Below are 19,287 nucleotides of genomic sequence, written 5' to 3'. Positions count from 1 at the left end.
TGCTTTTAGCCCAAGGTCAGAAAGGCAGGGGAGGGTCCACAATGCCCAAAGGCAAGAGCCCATAAACCAACTTTGGTTAATTGTCTACCTCTGGTCACTATTTGTTTTATCAGGGAGTCCCTAATGCTTACAGAAAGAGTCCATAAATAACTTTGAGTAACTGACCCCACTTTAACAATAAGATGAACAAATGGAGTCTGGAGCAAGATAACGATTTGGGCTAAGAGGCCCCCACCCATACCTACATTTGGGTAGTCACGTCCCTCCACACTGAAAATCTGGCTCCACCTTTACCTGTCAATCAATATGTCACTTCACCCCATCTTCCCATCCCACCAACTATATAAGTTCTCAGAACAAAGGACTCCTTCTCTTGGCTCTCTTGGCCCTTTTGCCACATGGGGTGCCCCTGGCCTGCTGGCCTCTGGCCATGGGACCTCTGGCCACCTGCGTCTAGCCACTCTCCTGGTGCTCTTGGCCTTCTGGCCACCCTAGGACAAGCTTGCCACCCCGGCCTTTGGCCACCCTTTCTTTTGCTCTCTCATTCACTAATAAACTTTGTGTGCATGCTAATACTCTGATCTGTGATTCTTTACTGCGTCAGCAAGAAGAATCAGTAACACCTTCACATCCTCCACTTCCCCGGTCAAACTCCTCCTCCTCCTTCTTTTGAGAATTTTTATGAGTTTATTTGAGCAAAACAAGATTTCAAATGCTCCTCAAACTCTCTCTTCTTCTTAAAAAAAATCTGTTTATTTATTTTTAGAGAGGGGAAGGGAGAGGAAAAAAGAGAGGGAGAGAAACATGGACGTGAGAGAGAAACATCAACCTGTTGCCTCTCATACACAGGAATGATCCTGCAACCCAGGCATGTGCCCTGGTTGGGGAATCCAAGGGGCGACCTTTCACTCTGCAGACTGTTGCCCAACCGAGCCACGCCTGTCAAGCAAATTCCCTCTTCTTAATGACACTGTTTCTAACCACTCTATTTAAAATTGCAAGCACCTCCCCCCTACTTCAGTATCTCCCTTTCTGGATTTTACTTAAATCACCTAACACGCTGTATATTTTCTTTACTTGTTTATTTCGTCTCCCTCACAGTAATTGTGTCATTTCCACTGGGGCAAGGACTTTTGCCCTTAGTGCTTGGAACAGCCCCTGGCACACAGTAGGTGCTCAATAAATGTTTGATGAAATAATGAATTAATTGTTGTTAAATGAGATGGACTAAAAAAAAGGAGGAAGGTGGGAGGAAGAAGAGAGGAGAGAGAGGTAGGGGAGGAAAGTTGCTACTCATCATCTCTACATTTCCCCTTCAGTTTCTCCTTGGGTTCTCTCTTCTAGGACAAGACCTCTAGGCCGCCTCGGATGCCCCCTCAGCGCGCAGGAGTCGCTCAAGAGGGCGCACAGTCACCAGCAGCATCTTCCTTTCCTTCGCGGAGCCCAACTCAAGAGCGGTCTCAGATGAACCACGAGAGGGCGCTACTCCCCCAGTCAAATCCAGGAGCAGCGCTTGTCTGCGGAACGCTTGTGAAGGAATTGTCCTGAAAAAGTGACATAAATGTCACTTTTCTTATTGTTATCTTAAAAATCTCTAAACATAGTATATTAATTATAGAAATTTAAGAATAAAAAGAGAAATGAAAATCACTGCACTAGCCCTCCTGGAAACTCAATATTGATTTACCTATATATTTTATTTACTATTTGCTTACTCACAACTTATTAACCGTTTTAAAAAACTGATTGATTGATTTGAGAGAGGGGGATGGGGCGGGGGAGAAAGAGAAAAAAAAGGAGAGGAACTTCCACTCGTTGTTGCACACATTTATTCATTTATTAGTTGGTTCTTGTATATGCCCAGACAGGGGCTCCAAACCCCAACCTGGAGTATTAGGAGGACGCTCTAAACTGAACTACTCAGCCAGAGCACAACTGTTGTTTCCACCCAGTACACACCTTCCCTCCAGCAAACCCCCCTCCCTTAGTTCCTGTCCATGGGTCGCGCATGTAAGTTCTTTGGCTTCATACTTTCCTATATTATTCTTAACTTCCCCCTGTATATTTTGTACCAAACAATTATGCTTCTTAATCCCTGCATCATTTCTCTCACTTCCCCCTCCCAAATGATAGCCCTCCAAATGATCCCCGTACTTAAAATTCTATTTCTTTCTGGTTTCCTTAGTTTGCTTTTATTTTTCTAGGTTCAGTTGTTGATAGTTGTGAGTTTGTTTTCATTTTAATGTTCATAGTTTTGATCTTCTTTTTATTAAATAAGTCCCTTTAACATTTCATATAATAAGGGCTTGGTGATGATGAACTCCTTTAGCTTTACCTTGCCTGGGAAGCACTTTATCTGCCCTTCCATTCTAAGTGATGGCCTTGCTGGATAAAGTAATTTTGGTTGTAGAGCCTTGCTTCTCAGAACTTTGAATACTTCTTGCCAGCCCCTTCTAGCCTGCAAAGTTTCTTTTGAGAAATCATCTGATAGTCTTATGGGAACTCTGTTGTATTATGATGTTTCTTGTTGTGGTCTTCTTTGGGTCTAGCTTGTTTGGGACTCTCTCTGCTTCCCGGACTTGTATGTCTATTTACTCTGCCAAATTAGGGAAGTTTTCTTTCATTATTTCTTCAAATAAGTTTTCCATTTCTTGCTTCTCCCTCTTCTCCTTCCAGCACCCCTATGATTCTGATGTTGGCACTTTGGAGCTCTCTCAGAGTCTTCTTATTCTTTCCTCATTTTTAAAAATGTTTGTTTCTTCATTCTGTACTGGTTGACTGTTTATCTCTTCTTTTTCCTCTAAATCATTGATTTGAACCCTGGCCTCCTTCCCTTCACTATTGTTTCCCATGTGGATTTTTCTTTATCTCATTTAGTGTAGCCTTCATTTCTTCGCTTATGCATTTGCCATACTTATTGAGTTATCTGAGCATCTTTATCACCAGTGTTTTGAACTCTGTATCTGATAGGTTGGCTATCTTCATTTTGCTAAGTTGTTTTTCTGGAGTTTTGATCTTGTTCTTTCATTTGGGCCATATTTCGTTGTCTCTCAATTTGGCAGCTTCCCTGTGTCTGTTTCTGTGTATTAGGTAGAGCTGTTTTGACCTCCTGTCTTGGCACACCTGTTATGTTTTAAGGGGCGGAGGCTTAGGTATTCTTTTCACCACTTTGTGGCGATGTGTGTGTGGGGAGGGGTCAGAGAGGGAACAATGCCGCTTGCTCCCTTATGTGACTGGTGCCCCTTTAGCTGTTGTCCTGTGATGGTTCCCAGAGTGGGTGGGTTTGCATAAGTTCTAGGACTGTGGGGCACTCCAAACAGGCTCTCCTGAGAAACAGGCAGTTTCTTCTGGAGCCCCAACCCCCTCTGGTTTTCACAGCAAGACATTATGAGACTTTATTTTCCATGTGCTGGAACCCTGGGCTGTGTGGTCTGGCCTGGGGCTGGGATCACTCCCTAGGTGACCCTCCTGGCTTTTATCCACCACATGCGAATGTGGGACCACTGGTTCCACCAGCCTTGCCACCACCACTGCCTTGCTGCCGCTGCCACACCACATTCTTTCTGCCCTGGTTCCCTGTCTCCACCCCTCCTCCTCATCTGGATGATTTTTTTTTTTAATCCTTGGTTCTTAGACTTCCATACAGTTTGATTTTCTGGCACTCCTGGTTATTTTTGTTCTGAAGTTAGTTGTGATCCTTCTTATGGTTGTGCAAGGAGGCAAAGCAATCTACCTATGCCTCTGTCTTGGCCAGAAGTTGAACATTTAAAAAAAAAAAATTGAAAATGGTTAAAATAGTAAATTTTATATGATGTATATTTTTCCACAATGAAAAAAAGTAGGCTGTAAAAAATGAACAATTATCAACTCAATCCTATGTCATCTCCTCCCATGTTCCCACTTCCTTGCCAACTGGATTGTTTTGAAACATTTGCTTCAAAGCAGATGGTTCATCATTTGCAAATATTTGAATATGTATAAGTTCTAGGAGATAAGGACTGTTTTTAAAATACCCATAATAGCTTTGTTATACTTAAAAACTTAAAATCATCAAATGTCCAGTAAGTGTTCAAGTTTGTAATTGTCTCATAAATGTTATAACTTTTCTTGTTTTATGATTTTAGCAACGGATTGAATCAGAACCCCAAAATGTCCACATATTGTATTTGGTTGAAATGTTTTTAAAATCTTTTTTGATCTAAAATTTTTTCTCACCATTTTTAAAAATTTGTTTAAGAAGATAGATTTGTCCTGTTGCATCTCCCACAGTTTGGGTTTTTCTGACCGCACCCGTGTGATGTCATTTGTGATGGTCCCTATCATTCTTTTTTCCTAAAAATTAGTAGATAGCTGTAGGCCTGTGCTGAAAACAAAAACAATGAGAGCCAGAAATGCGAGTCACATATGTGAGTTTAAAAAGATTCTTTTTTAAGAAGGATGAAATTGATTTTAATCATTTAATTTTAACCCAACACATCCAAAATTTGATTATTTCAACATGCAATCAATACATAAAAAGTTAGGTAGTTTGCATTCTTTGTTTTTCAACTCTTCCAGATCTGGTGTACAGTTTACATTCAGAGCACATCTGAATTTGGACTGGCCATATTTCAAGTGTTCGACAGCCACGTGTGACTCATAGCTACTACATTGAATATTTTTTGGAAATTGGGCCTTCAAGACATTTTATCTGATTCAGGTTTGATTTTTTTTCAGCAAGGCTACTTCACTAGTGGTGATGTTACACTGTGTGGCTATTCCTTAAAGTTGAACCACCTGGGCTATTTCTAGAGCACCACTATTATAAGTCATTGGTTAGGAAGGTGGCATAGCTGGTTCACTAAGATATTGTGATTTGAATAAAATAAATAAGCAGAAAAATTAAACCATAAATGGTCTGCAAGAGAAAAAAAAAGGAAGTAACCCTTTATCAGCTTGCAACGAGGAAGGACTTTTTATGACCTAAAATCCAGAAGCCATAAAAAAAAAAAAAAGAATACATTTGCTCTTTTTTTCTCACACACATAAAATTTCTGTATGGCAAAAACATTAACAACAATGACAAACTGGGGAGAGGGGGAAATGCTTGTGATTTATATCACAAGAATTTAATTTGCTTAATAAAGAGCATCTAGGGTGGTGAGGGGATTAAGAAGAAAGAGAGAAAAAACTCATACACATGGACAAACAGTGTGGTGATTGAAGGGGAGAGGGAAGGGGAGGTAGAAAAGGATAAAGGGGGGATAAATGGTGATGGAAGAAGACTTGACTTGGGGTGGTGAACTCACAGTACAATGTACAGATGATGTGGGGTAGAATTGTGCCCTTGAAACCTGTATAATTTTGTTAACTAGTGTCACCCCAATAAATAAAAGAAAAAGGAGCTTCTTGAAGCCAATAAGAAATAGAACAATATACCAATTTTAAAATTTTTATTTATTGATTGAATTTAGAGAGAGGGGTGTAAGGGGAGAGAGAGAGAGAGAGAGAGAGAGTGAGAGGGAGAGAGAGAGAGAGATTTGTTGTTCCACTTATTTATGCATTCCTTGGTTGCTTCTTGTATATCCCTGACTGAGGATTGAACCTGCAACCTTGGAGTACCAGAACAACGTTATAACCAATTGAGCTAACCGGCCAGTGCCATACCATTTTTTTAAAAGTGTGTTTCAAAGGAAATACAAATGGCTATTAAAATTTTGGAAAAATATTGTACTAAGATGAAAATTAAAACTATGTGAAATGCCATTTTCCACCCATCAGACTGACAAAAATCCATAAGTTTGTTGTTGTTTTTAATTTTTAACTTTAACAAAATGTATTGGTTTTCCTTGATTGCCTCTGGTCCAGGCTTAGAAGGGTTCTCTGAGTTCCTTTGACCTTGTTTCTGGGCAGCTCCTGTTGCTTTCAAGGCTCTGTTTTGCTTCTTTAGCTTTTGAGCCTCAGGGACTATACAAGTGCACAGGGCATTCTTTTTTTTTTTTTTTCAACCTTGTTTGAAACTAGCCCACATGCTACAGAGCTGTTAGGCCAGCTTCAGTATTACTTTTCCTCCTTTTACGACCACCAAGACCAGTGTTCAGATCCGATGGGAAAGGGAGCTGGAGGGTCATAGGGCCTTCTTAGTCACCCAGTGGCAGTGGGCTTTCCAGTAGTAGAGAAGGGGAAATGTGTACTCAATCCGCAGCTCCTTGCACGTCTTCTCCAGGACATTACAGTTGGTCTTACAGAGGATTCTGAGCATCTATTGCTCTGGTTAGTGCTCATCAGCAGGTAGCACTTGTAGGCTTTGTCCTGTTGATATTTCTGCGTGTTCTTCATACTTGCAAACCTGACAGTCAAGGCAACAGTTTGAGCCTGGAGGGAGCTGATGTCCTCAGGGACACCTTGTTCATCAACTGCTGTTGTTTGATTTTTAGCTTCTCTTTCTGGTTCGCCATTTCCAAAGACAAGAGTTCTTTCACGACATCATCAAACTCCTCAATTCCATGTATGTTCTGGTAAACTTTGAGTGGCATGGAAGCAGGTGGGCCATCTTGGCTGGACTGGCTAGGTTTTGGCTGAGACCATAAGGAAGTTGTAACAGTGGAAAATTGTAACGGTGACATTTTTTCTATAAGTGCTGACTCTGACTAATATGTAGCTTGTAGATAAACAGCATGTTTGTATAAGAATCCTAGGGACAACTTCAGAAGATATAGACTCAGACCTTCAGGCATCCCAGCTGCGGGAGATTTGCTGACCTTCAACCATGGAACCAGGATGACATAGAACCAGGATGATGTGCCCTGACCAGTGTGGCTCAGCTGGTTGATCGCTGTCCTGAAAAGCAGAAGGTCACTGGTTTGATTTCTGGTCAGGACACATGCCAGGTTGCTGGCATGTGTAAGAGGCAACCACTTGATGTTTCTCTCCCTCTCTTTCTCCCTCCCTTCCCCTCTGTCTAAAAATAAATAAATAAACAATTTTTAAAAATACAGGGTGACGTGAATCCAGGATGACTAAACCATGATAACGCACACCGGACCGTCACTTTGCTTATCGGAATCAATGGTGCTCATCTGCACATAGAGAACTTTGCAACCCCCTCCATTGATCCCTTTGTTCTGTTCTCCTCTCCCTCCTTATAAAAACCTCTGCCTCCACTGAGAGGTGGAGATGAGCTTTGAGACATGGGTACCCTACCTTCCTGAAAGATGGGCTTTTGACATGAGTCCCTCATCTTCCAGGTGGCCAGTAGCTGAAATTAAACCACTTTCCTTTATATCAGCACCTGCCTGTTGAGTATCGGCTTTCATAGTGGCAGACAGCTGGACCTGCTTTCGGTTACAGGTTTTGGCAACTCCAGATGGGACTTTGTGGACCCCGCTAAGCCCTGGAGGGCCCAGGCTGGGGGTCCCTGCTGCTTGTGGCAGGCTGACCCCATGGCAGAGATTGCAAGAACTTTCCAGTTCTTCATCTCGGGGACCTCCTGGTCTCCCTCTCAAGGCATCAGCTGCCTTTACACGCTTTGCTGGTGAAAGGAAATGGGTCTGTGGGGAATCAATGGGCTTCAGTCTGAGGGGTTGATGAACTCCAGACTGGGTAAGTCCAGGTGTGCACAACCAAGACCCCCTACCCCACCATTTGGGTTCTTTGAACCATTTGGGATTCTGCAGGAATTAATAGGCACCACTTGGCAGTAGGCACAGCTCAATGACAAGAAAAAAATCCCAGTTCCCCAGGGAGGATTTGGTTTTGGTTTGGGTATTTGTTTTTCTTGTTGCATACTGCTCTTTAATTGTCTGCTAGTTGTGTTGCTCTGTTCCTCTGCGGGAGAAAGTCTGTTTCTGTTTGAGAGGTCTTGTCTGTCTGAAGTGAAACTTTGGTTACAGTTTTTTGGTTGCTTTCTTATCTTTTGGGGACTTGGTTTAATCTTTGCTGTTTTGTACACACCAGGAATCCTCTGTCTCTGCCATTTGGGCTTTTGCCATTTGGACCTTGTATGAGTCATTTGTGGACCAGTTGGTGTGAGATAAAATTCTAAGGCCAGTGTCCCAAATCCTTTTAGAGAATTTAATTTGAGAACACTGTGTCTTTGCTTGAGATTTTGTTTTTGTTTCTGTTTTGAAAAGGAGCAGCTTGGTCTCCATGCCATCAGAGAGTCCATTAGGTTGCATTTTAGACTAATTAGAATTGTTTTTGCCAAAGGTCTGGTAAGGAGGACAAGATTTCTTTTGTGCAAGCTTTCATGTTGTTACATCATAAAGATTCTACTGAGAGTATTTAAACTGATACTTCGAAGAGGGAGAAAAGCTCTCACTCCCCTCTTAGACAGGAAAACACAGAAAGAAAAGGAAAAGAAAAAAAAAGGGCATTTTTACTATCTTACTCTTTAACTGTGACCCCAATTAAGAGAGGAGAACAATTAAAAAGGATAGAAGAAATAAAAAGGGCAGGCACAATAACCTATCTTGGAGTCAGCTTGGATTTCCTAAAATTGAATCAGCTTCCCTCTGAACTGTTCCCAAACAAGCCTGCTAGCTATAAAACCCAGAATTCAGTGGATAAAAAATATTATTGACAATAACGTAAAACACATGTACAAAACTGTCCAACCATAAGGGATGGTTTAAATAAAAATCCATATATGGAACACTCGTCAGACATTTTAAAAAATGCTCAGAAAGCTATTAAATGACATGGAAAGGTACGTAGAGTCTACTTAATTTAAAGGGAGAAAAAGAATGTACAACAGCATATAGAGTATGCCTCGGGTTAAAATTCCAAAATTCCATAAGCAAAAAATAAAAACTCTCTTTCTTCTCTCTGTGCTCTCTCCCTCTCCCTCCCTCTCTCTCTCTCTCTCTCTCTCTCCAAACACACACACACACACACACTGGAAGAATACAACTGATAAGTAATTTTGTTTTTAAATTTTTAAGTATATTTTATTGATTATGCTGTTACAGTTGTCCTAATTTCTTTTCCCTTTGTTCCCCTCCACACATTCCCCCTTCCCTCCAGCAATTCTACCCCCCACCCCCTTAGTTCATGTCCATGGGTTGTACATATAAGCTCTTTGGTTTCACTCATTCCTATATTATTCTTAACTTCCCACTGTCTATTTTGTACCTACCAATTATGCTTCTTAATCCCTGCACCATTCCCCCGCCCTTCCCATTCCCAGTTGATAACCTTCCAAATGATCCCCATACCTATGATTCTGTTTCTGTTCTGGTTGTTTGCTTAGTTTGTTTTCCTTCTTTTAGGTTCTGTTGTTGATAGTTGTGAGTTTGTTGTCATTTTAATGTTCATAATTTTGATCTTCTTTTTCTTAAATAAGTCCCTTTAACATTTCATATAATAAGGGCTTGGTGAAGATGAACTGCTTTAGATTAACCTTGTCTGGAAAGCACTTTATCTGTCCTTCCATTCTAAATGATAGCTTTGCTGGATAGAGTAATCTTGGTTGTAGATCCTTGCTTTTCATCACCTTGAATACTTCTTGCCAGTCCCTTCTTGCCTACAAGTTTCTTGTGAGACATCAACTGATAGTCTTATATGGATCCCTTTGTAGGTAACTCTGCTTTTCTCTTGCTGCTTTTAAGATTCTCTCTTTATCTTTGACCTTCGGTGTTTTATTGATGATGTGTCTTGGTGTGGTTCTCTTTGGGTATAGCTTGTTTGGGACCCTCTGTGCTTCCTGGACTTGTATGTCTATTTCCTTTGCCAAATTTGGGAAGTTTTCCTTCATTATTTTTTCACTTAAGTTTTCAATTTCTTGCTCTTCCTCTTCTCCTGGCACCCCTATGATTTCGACGTTGGCATATTTAAAGTTGTCCTAGAGGTTCCTAAGCTTCTGCTCGGTTTTTTGAATTCTTGTTCCTTCATTCTGTGCTGGTTGACTGTTTATTTCTTCCTTCTGTTCCAAATCATTGATTTGAACCCTGGTTTCCTTCCCTTCATCATTGGTTTTGTGTGGATCTTCCTTCGTTTCATTCAGGATATCCTTTACTTCTTCCCTTATGTGTTTGCTATACTTAAGCATATCGTCAAGCCTGTGAGCATCTTTATCACCAGTGTTTTGAACTCTATATCTGTTAGGTTGGCTATCTCCTCATCGCTTAGTTCTCCCACTGGAATCTTGATCCGTTCCCTCTTTGGGGTCATACTTCTCTGTCTCCTCATCTTGACAGGCTTCTGTGTTTATTTGCCTCTGTGTCTTAGGTTGAGCTGTTGCACCTGTTACATTGTAAGGGGTGGAGCCTTAGATATTCCTCAGTACCAGGCGACCCGTTTCACCATGTTGTGGTGCTGTATGTGGGGGAGGGATCTGAGAGGAGACAATGCTTCTTGCTCAGCACTCGCCCCTTTTCCAGGTCCTTCTCCCACTTCCCATACGAAACTGGCACCTCTCTAGCTGTTGCCCTGGTGGTGGTTCCAAGAGTGGGTGGGTCTGTGGACATTCTAGGGCCATGGGGGTCTCTAAACAAGTGGACTCTGCTGAGAGACCAGCAGTTTCTTCCTCCGCCCCAACTCCCACTGGTTTTCACAGTCAGAAGCAATGAGGCTTTATTTACCCCAGTGCTGGAGCCATGAGCTTCGCAGTCTTGTCTGGTGTGGTAGAGCTCCCCAGGAGTCCCTCCATACTTTTTAAAATGTGTGATTCCACTTTTTGCCAGCTGGGCACAACCTCCACCGCCACTGCCACTGCTGCCACCATCACACCTCATCCTCTCCGCCCAGCTCCGCCTCTCCTACCTGTCTGGATGAGTATTTCTTCTTTTTATCTTTGTTTGTTGGACTTCCATGCAGCTCAGTTTTCTGGAACTTCTGGTTGTCTCCAGTTTTGCGGTACAGTAGTTGTATTCCTTCTTAGCTGTAGAGGGAGATGCAGTGTGTCTACCTATGCCTCCATCTTGGCCAGAAGTGTCTCTATTTTAAATCATCTGTGTTTTTAACTTATTTGTATTAGATATACATTCCTTTTGTAATAAGAATAAGACAATAAAAGGTAAAAAGTTTCTAAAATATGACTTTAAGAGAGAAAAAGAAAAGCACGTAGATAGATAGATGGTAAAGCAGAATGATAATTTTAATGACAAATGAAAAAAGCAAAAACTCTTTAATGATCTAAAACTGATTGTTATTTCCCAATAGAAACTCAACTTAAAATTGACAGTAGGGAACAAATTAATTGATTTCTTAGTCTGATGTACTTCATTTGTAATTTTGAGTGTTATCTTAAAATGTGTTACAAAAAAGCAAATTTCTTTGTCAATTGCATGGTAATCAGATTTATGTCATTTTAAGTTTTTTCTTTTTTGTCATTTAGAGACACTCACTGTTTTACAGTATTCCCTCACTTATCGCGAGTATTGCGTTCTAGACTCCCCCCCCCCCGCCATAGGTGAAAATCCGTGAAGTAGGAACCTTACATTTATTTTAGTATTTATATATATTTTAAGGCTTTATAAACCCTTTCCACACACTTATAAACTGTTCCCAGTCCCTTATTAACCTTTCCCACTCCCTTATTAACCTTTTCCACACTTTTATAAACACTACTTATGTTCTTAAACATATTCTACACTCTTAAACCTACATAACTTTAACAATATACATATACAGTATTGCAAAATCCTGTGATATAGTGAAAAATCTCCGATAAATAATTAAATATAATATTTTTAAAAATCCGGCTATACAGTGAGGCTGCAATAAGTGAACCACGATATAGAGAGGGACTACTGTACTCTGATGCATTTGCAAAAATGTTACATCTTCAGCCCTAGCTGGTGTGGCTTAGTTGGTTGTGCACTGGCCTGCTAACTGAAAGGTCACTGGTTTGATTCCTGGTCAGCACACATACCTGGGTTGTAGGCCAGGTCCCAAGTTGGGGCCTGTGAGTGGCAACCAATGGATGTTTCTCTTCCTTTCTTTCTCCTTCCCTTCCTTGATCTCTGAAAATCTTCCCTTCCCCGCTCTATGAAAATAAAATAAAATCTTTTAAAACTGTTACATCTTCAAAAAGATCCATGGAAAGGACTTTGACTTATTCTAAAATATAAGTTTCTGAGAAAGAATTTTCAGACCATACCTTTGAAGTTAACAGAGATTTGTGGGGCTGTGGAGAATGACTGGGTTTTTTAAGATGCTGGTGGACAATCAGAGTAAACAATAATTGTGGGACCGAATGAACTAAGGATAACTATTGTTCTTGTGACTTTGTTAAAAATATTGCCAATTAAAAAAACTGTGTTTGTTCTCATAGAGCAATTTGGTAAATTGTAGCAATATTGAAGCATTTATAATTTTCTCCCTACCTGATCCCTCCAGAATTTGAAAACTTTTTATGGCTATATGTTGGTTTTTTTCCCCCATGAATCTAACAGAAATGTGATTTCTTTCAGTTTCTAATTGTATATTTATTAGCCAAGACTTTGACTGGAATATCATGTCTGAAAGAGATATGTCTAGACTCTGGATGTCAGCAAAAAGCTTCAAGGAATGAAGATTGACTTTGAAGCCAATAAAAACCCCTTAGAGAAATGGCCTGGTACCTTGCTTATTCATGTGGTTCATGGCAGTCTTTCCAGGTAAGGAGTGAAGGCTGCTTTCCTGGGAGATGGCGAGACATTTTGGAGACCTCAAGAACTTGAAGAATTTACTCAAACCTATAGGTATTTCAGGCAACTGTGTGGCCTGACTTCTTTGCCCTGAGAGGCTAATTAAAGCTTAACCTAGAAATTCCCTGTAACATTCCAGCAAAGTAGATTTAAGAAAGCCTATATGATCAGTTGCTATTCCTGTTGTATTATGCAAATAATCAGGCTAGATTGAAACTCGACATAATACAGTGAATGGATTGGACTTGATTTGGCTCTTTGATAAAAATGGGTGGTTTTAGGAGAAGAAAAATTGTGTTTCAAGATACTCTATTATACAGGGTTATAGAAATTAGACTCTAATTCAGTGAATTATCTGTAAAATTTTATTTTCTACTTATGAACTAGACTGTGCCCTGAATTTTTCTTGTTTTCTGAAATGTTTTGGCTACAACCATCTAAGTTCCATAGAAATGGAGGGAAAATTGACAGTGAGGATTTGTAACAGTGAAAAATTGTAATGGTGGGAAACTCTTTTGCCACTCTTTCTGTAAGTGCGGACTCTGACTAATATGCAGCTCGTAGATAAACAGCACGTTTGTATAAGAAGCCTAGGAACCAACTCCAGATGATACAGATTCTGACATTCAGACATCCCACATCCAGGAGTTTTGCTAACCTTCAACTTTGGAACCAGTGTGATTTAAAACCAGGATAATATGAGTCCAGGATGACTAAACCAGGATGATGCACATCGGATCTTAACTTGCCTTGCTGGAGTAGACTGCGCTCATCTGCACATATAGAACTTTTCAACCACCTCCCGTGATCTCTTTGTTCTGTTTCCCTCTCCCTCCTTATACAAACCTCTGCCTCTATTGAGATGTGGAGATGGGCTTTGACACATGAATCCCCATCTTCCAGGTGGCCAGAACCTGAAAATAAATCACTTTCCTTTACATCAGCACCTGCCTCCCAAGTATTGGCTTTCATAATGGCAGGCAGTTGGACCTGCTTTCAATTACAAGGTGAGAGAAGGCCCCAGTGGTTGGAGAGAGGCAAGGTGCACCCTCCACCACTGGCCCAAGGTCTGGGGTCTGGGTCACTGCCTGGGTCCAAATGAAACTCACCCTCCACACCACCCTCAGCATGGTGACTTCTGACTCCAGTGGGTAGTGCTACCATGCTGGCTCCAAAAATCCAGAAGTTTAATAAGATAATTTATTGGCAGTGCTGAGGGGAAATAAATGCTGTCATACATTGTTGGTGCCTGTGCATATTGACCCAACTCCATGTTGGCAATGTGGTAACATTTATCAAAATTAACAAATATACATCCCTTTCCATGTAATTCTACTTTGGGAAATTCTTCCTATATGTATAACTGTACAGATACAAAATGACCACCTGAGAGATTATTTATTACTGTATGGTTTATAGTAGCAAAAGATTAGGAACAATGTGGGTCCCTAATAGGTACCTGGTTAAGTAAATTATAGTACAAATATAAAATGGAATACTATACAGCTATAAAAATGAGGGAGCACCCTGGCCAGTATGGCTCATTTGCCTGGACCATTACCCCAACCAAAAGGCCTGGGTGTTTGATTCCTGGTCAGATCATATAGCCAGGTTGCAAGTTTGATCCCTGGCTGGGGAGAACACTAGAAGGCAACCAATCAATGTTTCTCTCTAACATTTCTATTTCCCTCTCTCTTCCCCTGCTTCCCCCCTCTCTAAAGCAATGTAAAAATGTCCTTTGGTAAGGGTAAAAAATGAGGGAGCTTCTACCACTTGGGAAGGGTCCCTAGTACAAGATTGTTGGAGAGAGGCTCACCTGTTTCTCTCTACACAAGGAGGTTGAAAGCTTGAATGTGCAGTTCCAGCCCTTCTGTGCAGAGAGAGTCTCCTGTCCTCCTTTATAATTTCTGTAGGTTAATGTGAGGGTTAGGGCTTGTAATTCCCTTACCCTGCATCCATTTTCTCCCTCTTCACATTCAAACAGCCCAATCCTCATTCGACTGGGCCACTGAGGTGTGGTGTGGGGTTGATGACTTTGGGGGCCTCCTCAGTGACTCCCTCACCTCATGAACTTCTGAGTAGATTAAGTCTGCCTTCCTTTCAGAAAAACTTGTTCTGGAATTGCTAATGGAACCAATTAATTTTTTTTTTTTAATGAAGGAGCTTCTACAGGCTGATAAGAGCTTTGAAATTTATGTCAAATGAAGAAAGGTACAAAACACTGGCTGTAACATGCTATCTTCTGTGTAAAAGAGAGGGTATATTGCTTATATCTGTATAAATAAAGACCAGAAGCACAGAGAAGGAACAGTTGACAGTGATTTTGGGGCATGGGGGAAGGGCTGGGCAGATGGGGGACAGAAGTGCAAAGGGTATTAAAATTAAAAATTTTTAAAAAAATCGCCCCCAAGATAAATGAAAGAATTATTCAATCAAAAATCTGTACATGATGTTCATAACTTTTTTGTTACTAACCAAAGACTGGAAGCAACCCAAACTTCCTTCAATAGGTGAATAATAAAGAAACTGCTGTGGGAGCAGGGGGTGGGCTGGGTGGGGGCGGGCAAAGGGAGGAACATTGGGATACTATAATAGAATAACAATAAACAATAAATAAAGAGAACAGAATGTAAAGAAAAAGAAACTGTGGTTTATCCATATCAGTATTAAATATAAATATAGTAACCCAACAGGGATGATCTCAATTGTGCTGAGTGAAAGAAGCTAGAAAAAAAAGGAATATATTCTATGTGATTCCATTTACATAAAATTCTAGAAAATACAACCTAATCTGTAGTAACAGAAAGCAGGTGATGATTGATTACATGGGGAAAGTGGGGCGGGGGAGGACAGTGGGAGGGGTTCCCAAGAGGCACAAAGAAGTTCTTGGGGGGGGATACATATGTTCATCACCTTGTTTATGGTGATAATTTCACAGGCATGTATCTATGTCAAAGTTTATTAAATTGTGCACTTGAGATATGTGCAGATTATGGTGTGTTGATTAGACTTCCTCATGCTGCTGTAATATTCTCCTGGCCATTTTTATTTTAGTCAACTGGGGCTGCTATAACAGAATACCATAGGCTGGGGGGTTTAAACAACAGACATCTGTTTCTCACCGTCCTGGGGGCTGGGAAGTCCAAGGTCAAGGTGTTGGCAGTTTCTGTTGAGAGCTGTCTTCCTGGCTTGCAAACAGCTAGCTTCTTTCTGTGTCCTCACATGGTGGAGAGAGAGGGACCCTCTCTTTTTATAAGGGCTCCAGTTCCATCATGGGGACCCCACCCTCATGATGTAATCACCTCCCAAAGGCCCCACCTCCAAATATCATCACATCAGAGGGGAATACAAACATTCAGTCCAAAATAATTTTTTATTTTTTTAGTATTGTTCTATTACAATTGTACCAATTTCCCCCCCGTTGCTCTCCACTGCCCAGCCCCAAACAATTTTTTAAATGAAAATGTCTAAGCATACAATAAACCTTAAGAGTGATTATGAATAAACCTGGATAAACATTCTTGCAAAAGTTTGTGTGGACACATGACAAGGAAAGGGAGACTTCTCCAGCTCTGCTGTTTAGACTTTGTGGGTTTAGGGCAATGGAAATGCACTTTTCATTCAAAACTAGAGATTCACTGGTTTGGAACTAGAGAGAAGGAGGTTCAAATCTTGGCTCTCAAAAGTGGTACGACTTTGGCCAAGTACCTAAATGTCTCAGAACCTTAGTTTCCTTACTTCAAAAGGGAAAGACCTGTTCTTCTGTCCAATGCCAATTTGAGGATGACATGAGATGGAGCACGCACGTGCTTGATGGTATAAAAGTGAGTGCTAAACAAACATGCATGTAGACTTATTATTCTTGCCTTACTGAGTTCAGAGCTGTTTGCTCTGGGGACAAAGGCTGCCAGGTTCATGCACACACAGATTCCCAGGCTCAGAGGGCTGGGAGGTGGGGTGCAGATGGGAAGGGCGTGTCAGCAGTGCTAGCCACTTTGTTCCCTTCTGAAGCCTCAGCTCAGCATCCAAGTTATCTCTGCCCCAAGCCTTGGAGGCTCCTGTCCTAGGGCTGACCTCTCCTGGTGACCTGAATGTGACCAGAGACCGGCAGAAAAGGTCATGATGAGCTAGCTGCTGGGGTGGTGGGACCATGCCCTGGAGAGAGGCCCTGCCGCCTTTCTCAGGGTGTCCACATACATAGTTCCAATGTCCCCATGGGCTCCTCTAGAAAGAATCAGGCACATGTCCCAGGCTATGGTGCATATTCAGGCTTCTCCTTCAAGCTGGGCCACCCATTCCTTAGCCTCTTTGTCTGGATAATCTTGGCACCCCTCAGCCTCAGGGCCCTGCCCCAGGAAGCCTTACCTGATGGTGTTATCCCTTTGTCTGGGCTCTTGTAGCTTCTGTGCTTCCCCCATGAAAGCACTGATCATCCAGTATTCACATCAAGTGGTTAAAAGAGTCACAATTAGGTTAAGAGGTACACATTTCCAGTTACAAATAAATAAGTCATGAGTATGTAATATAAAGGTGATTATATACATATTTTTATATAATAATACTGTATGGCTTATTTGAAAGTTACTAAAAGAGTAGATCTTAAAAGTTCTCATCACAAGAAAAGAAGTTGTGACTATGTGAAGTGATGAATGTTAACTTGATTTATTGTGGTGAATGTTTTACAATATATACAAGTATTGCCCCAACCAGTCTGGCTCAGTTGATTGGAGTATTGTCCCACAAACCAAAAGGTCTCAGGTTCAATTCCTGGTCAGGTCACATGCCTAGGTTGCAGGTTTGGTCCCAGTCTGGGCACACAGGGGAGGCAACTCATCAATGATTCTCTCTCACACTGATGTTTCTCTCCTTCTCTTTCTCCATCCCTTCCCCTCTCTCTAAAATCAATGAGCATGTCCTCGAGTGAGGATAAAATATATATATACATACAAGTATTGAACATTATGTGTACACCTGACACTAATAATGATACATGTCAATTGTGCTACAATAGAAAATAAAATTTAAACATCACAGTTAATGGTGTTAATGAGGGGCAAGCTGATGTCATGTGCCTCCTGATGTCATGCCCAGAGAAGGACACAGCAGCACTGCTGAACATGTGCAATTGGGAGTAAAACATCAGACAATGCCAATGGAGGGACATTCTACAGATAACTGGTGTGTACACTTCAAAAATGCTGATGCTGTGAAGAACAAAGGAGGAACATGGAACAGCTCCAGGTTATGAGAGACACAACCATATTGTGCGGCCCTGGGTGGGACCTCGCAGGAAAAGGTGGCTGTAAAGGGCATGTTGGGCACAGCTGTGGAACTGGAATATGGACTGCAATTAGAGAACTGTATTATGTCAGGGTTGAATTTACTGAAATTGCTAACTGTACTATGGTTATGTAAAAGAATGTTCTTGTTCTTTTTTTTTAGGGTGTTGTTTATTTCAGGACTTCCAGCCAAGATGGAGGAATAGGAAGACATGCTGCATCTCCCTCCACAACTAAGAAGAAATACAACTACCTCAAAACTGGAGAAAACTAGAAGTTCCAGAAAACCGAGCTGCATAGAAGTCCAACAAACAAAGCTATAAAGAAGAAATACTCATCCAGACAGCTATGAGGGGTGGAGCCTGGTCAGAAGGGAATGGTATGGTGGCAGCTGCAGCAGCGGCAGTGGCAGTAGCAGGGCAGCAGAAAGCGTAGTAACACATTTTAAAAAGTAGGAAGGGACACCTGGGGAGCGCTCCAGCACCAGACCAGATCACGCAGTTCACAGTTCCAGTGCTGGGGAAAATAAAGCCACATTGCTTCTGACTGAAAACCAGTGGGGGTTGGGGCAGAGAAAGAAACTACTGGTCCCTCGACAGAGTCTGCTTATTTAGAGGCCCCCATAGTCCTAGAATGTCCGCAGACTCACGGACTCTGGGAACCACCACCAGGGCGAAAGCTAGAGAGGTACCAGTCCTACATGGGAAGTGAGAGAAGGGCTTGGAAAAGGGGCAAGTGCTGAGCGAGAAGCATTGTTCCCTCTCAGATCCCTCTCCCACATACAGCACCACAACATGATGAAACAGGTCACCTGGTACTGATGAATACCTAAGGCTTCTCCCCTTAAAATATAACAGGTGCCACAGCTCTATCTAAGACACAGAGGCAAACACAGGAGCCTATCAAGTTGAGGAGACAGAGAAGTATGGCCTAAAAGAGGGAACATATCAAGGTTCTAGTGGAAGAACTAAGAGATGAGGAGATAGCCAACCTAACAGATGCAGAGTTCAAAACACTGGTGATAAAGATGCTCACAGGCTTGACAGATATGCTTCGATACGGCAGATGCAGAAGGGAAAAAGTGAAAGCTAAGCTAAGTGAAACGAAGGAAAATCCACATGAAACCAATGGTGAAGGGAGGGAAACTGGTGTTCAAATCAATGATTTGGAACATAAGAAAGAAATAAACTATCAACCAGTACAGAATGAGGAAACAGGAATTGAAAAAAATGAGGAGAGGCCTAGAGACCTCTGGGACAACTTTAAACGTGCCAACATCTAAATCATAGGGGTGCCAGAAGGAGAAGAGGATAAGCTAGAAATTGAAAACTTATGTGAAAAAATAATGAAGGAAAACTTCCCAAATTTGGCGAAGGAAATAGAACTATAAGTCCAGGAAG

General features: G+C 41.5%; 1 non-coding gene and 1 pseudogene across 1 annotated transcript; both read right to left on the bottom strand.

Moving 5' to 3' along the window:
• Positions 1-1,354: 1,354 nt before the first annotated feature.
• On the bottom strand, positions 1,355-7,456 carry LOC150000281 (small ribosomal subunit protein uS15m-like; annotated as a pseudogene).
• Positions 5,988-6,107, bottom strand: LOC150000282 (small nucleolar RNA SNORA61). The gene has a single exon (XR_016513834.1). It is a non-coding gene; the product is annotated as a small nucleolar RNA SNORA61 (small nucleolar RNA).
• Positions 7,457-19,287: the final 11,831 nt, after the last annotated feature.

Source organism: Furipterus horrens, unplaced genomic scaffold (assembly GCF_987537825.1).
Source record: "Furipterus horrens unplaced genomic scaffold, mFurHor1.1.pri manual_scaffold_10, whole genome shotgun sequence".
NCBI classification, from domain to species: Eukaryota; Metazoa; Chordata; class Mammalia; order Chiroptera; family Furipteridae; genus Furipterus; species Furipterus horrens.
Note: the sequence above shows the minus strand (reverse complement) of the source record. Positions and strands in the feature narration are given on the sequence as shown.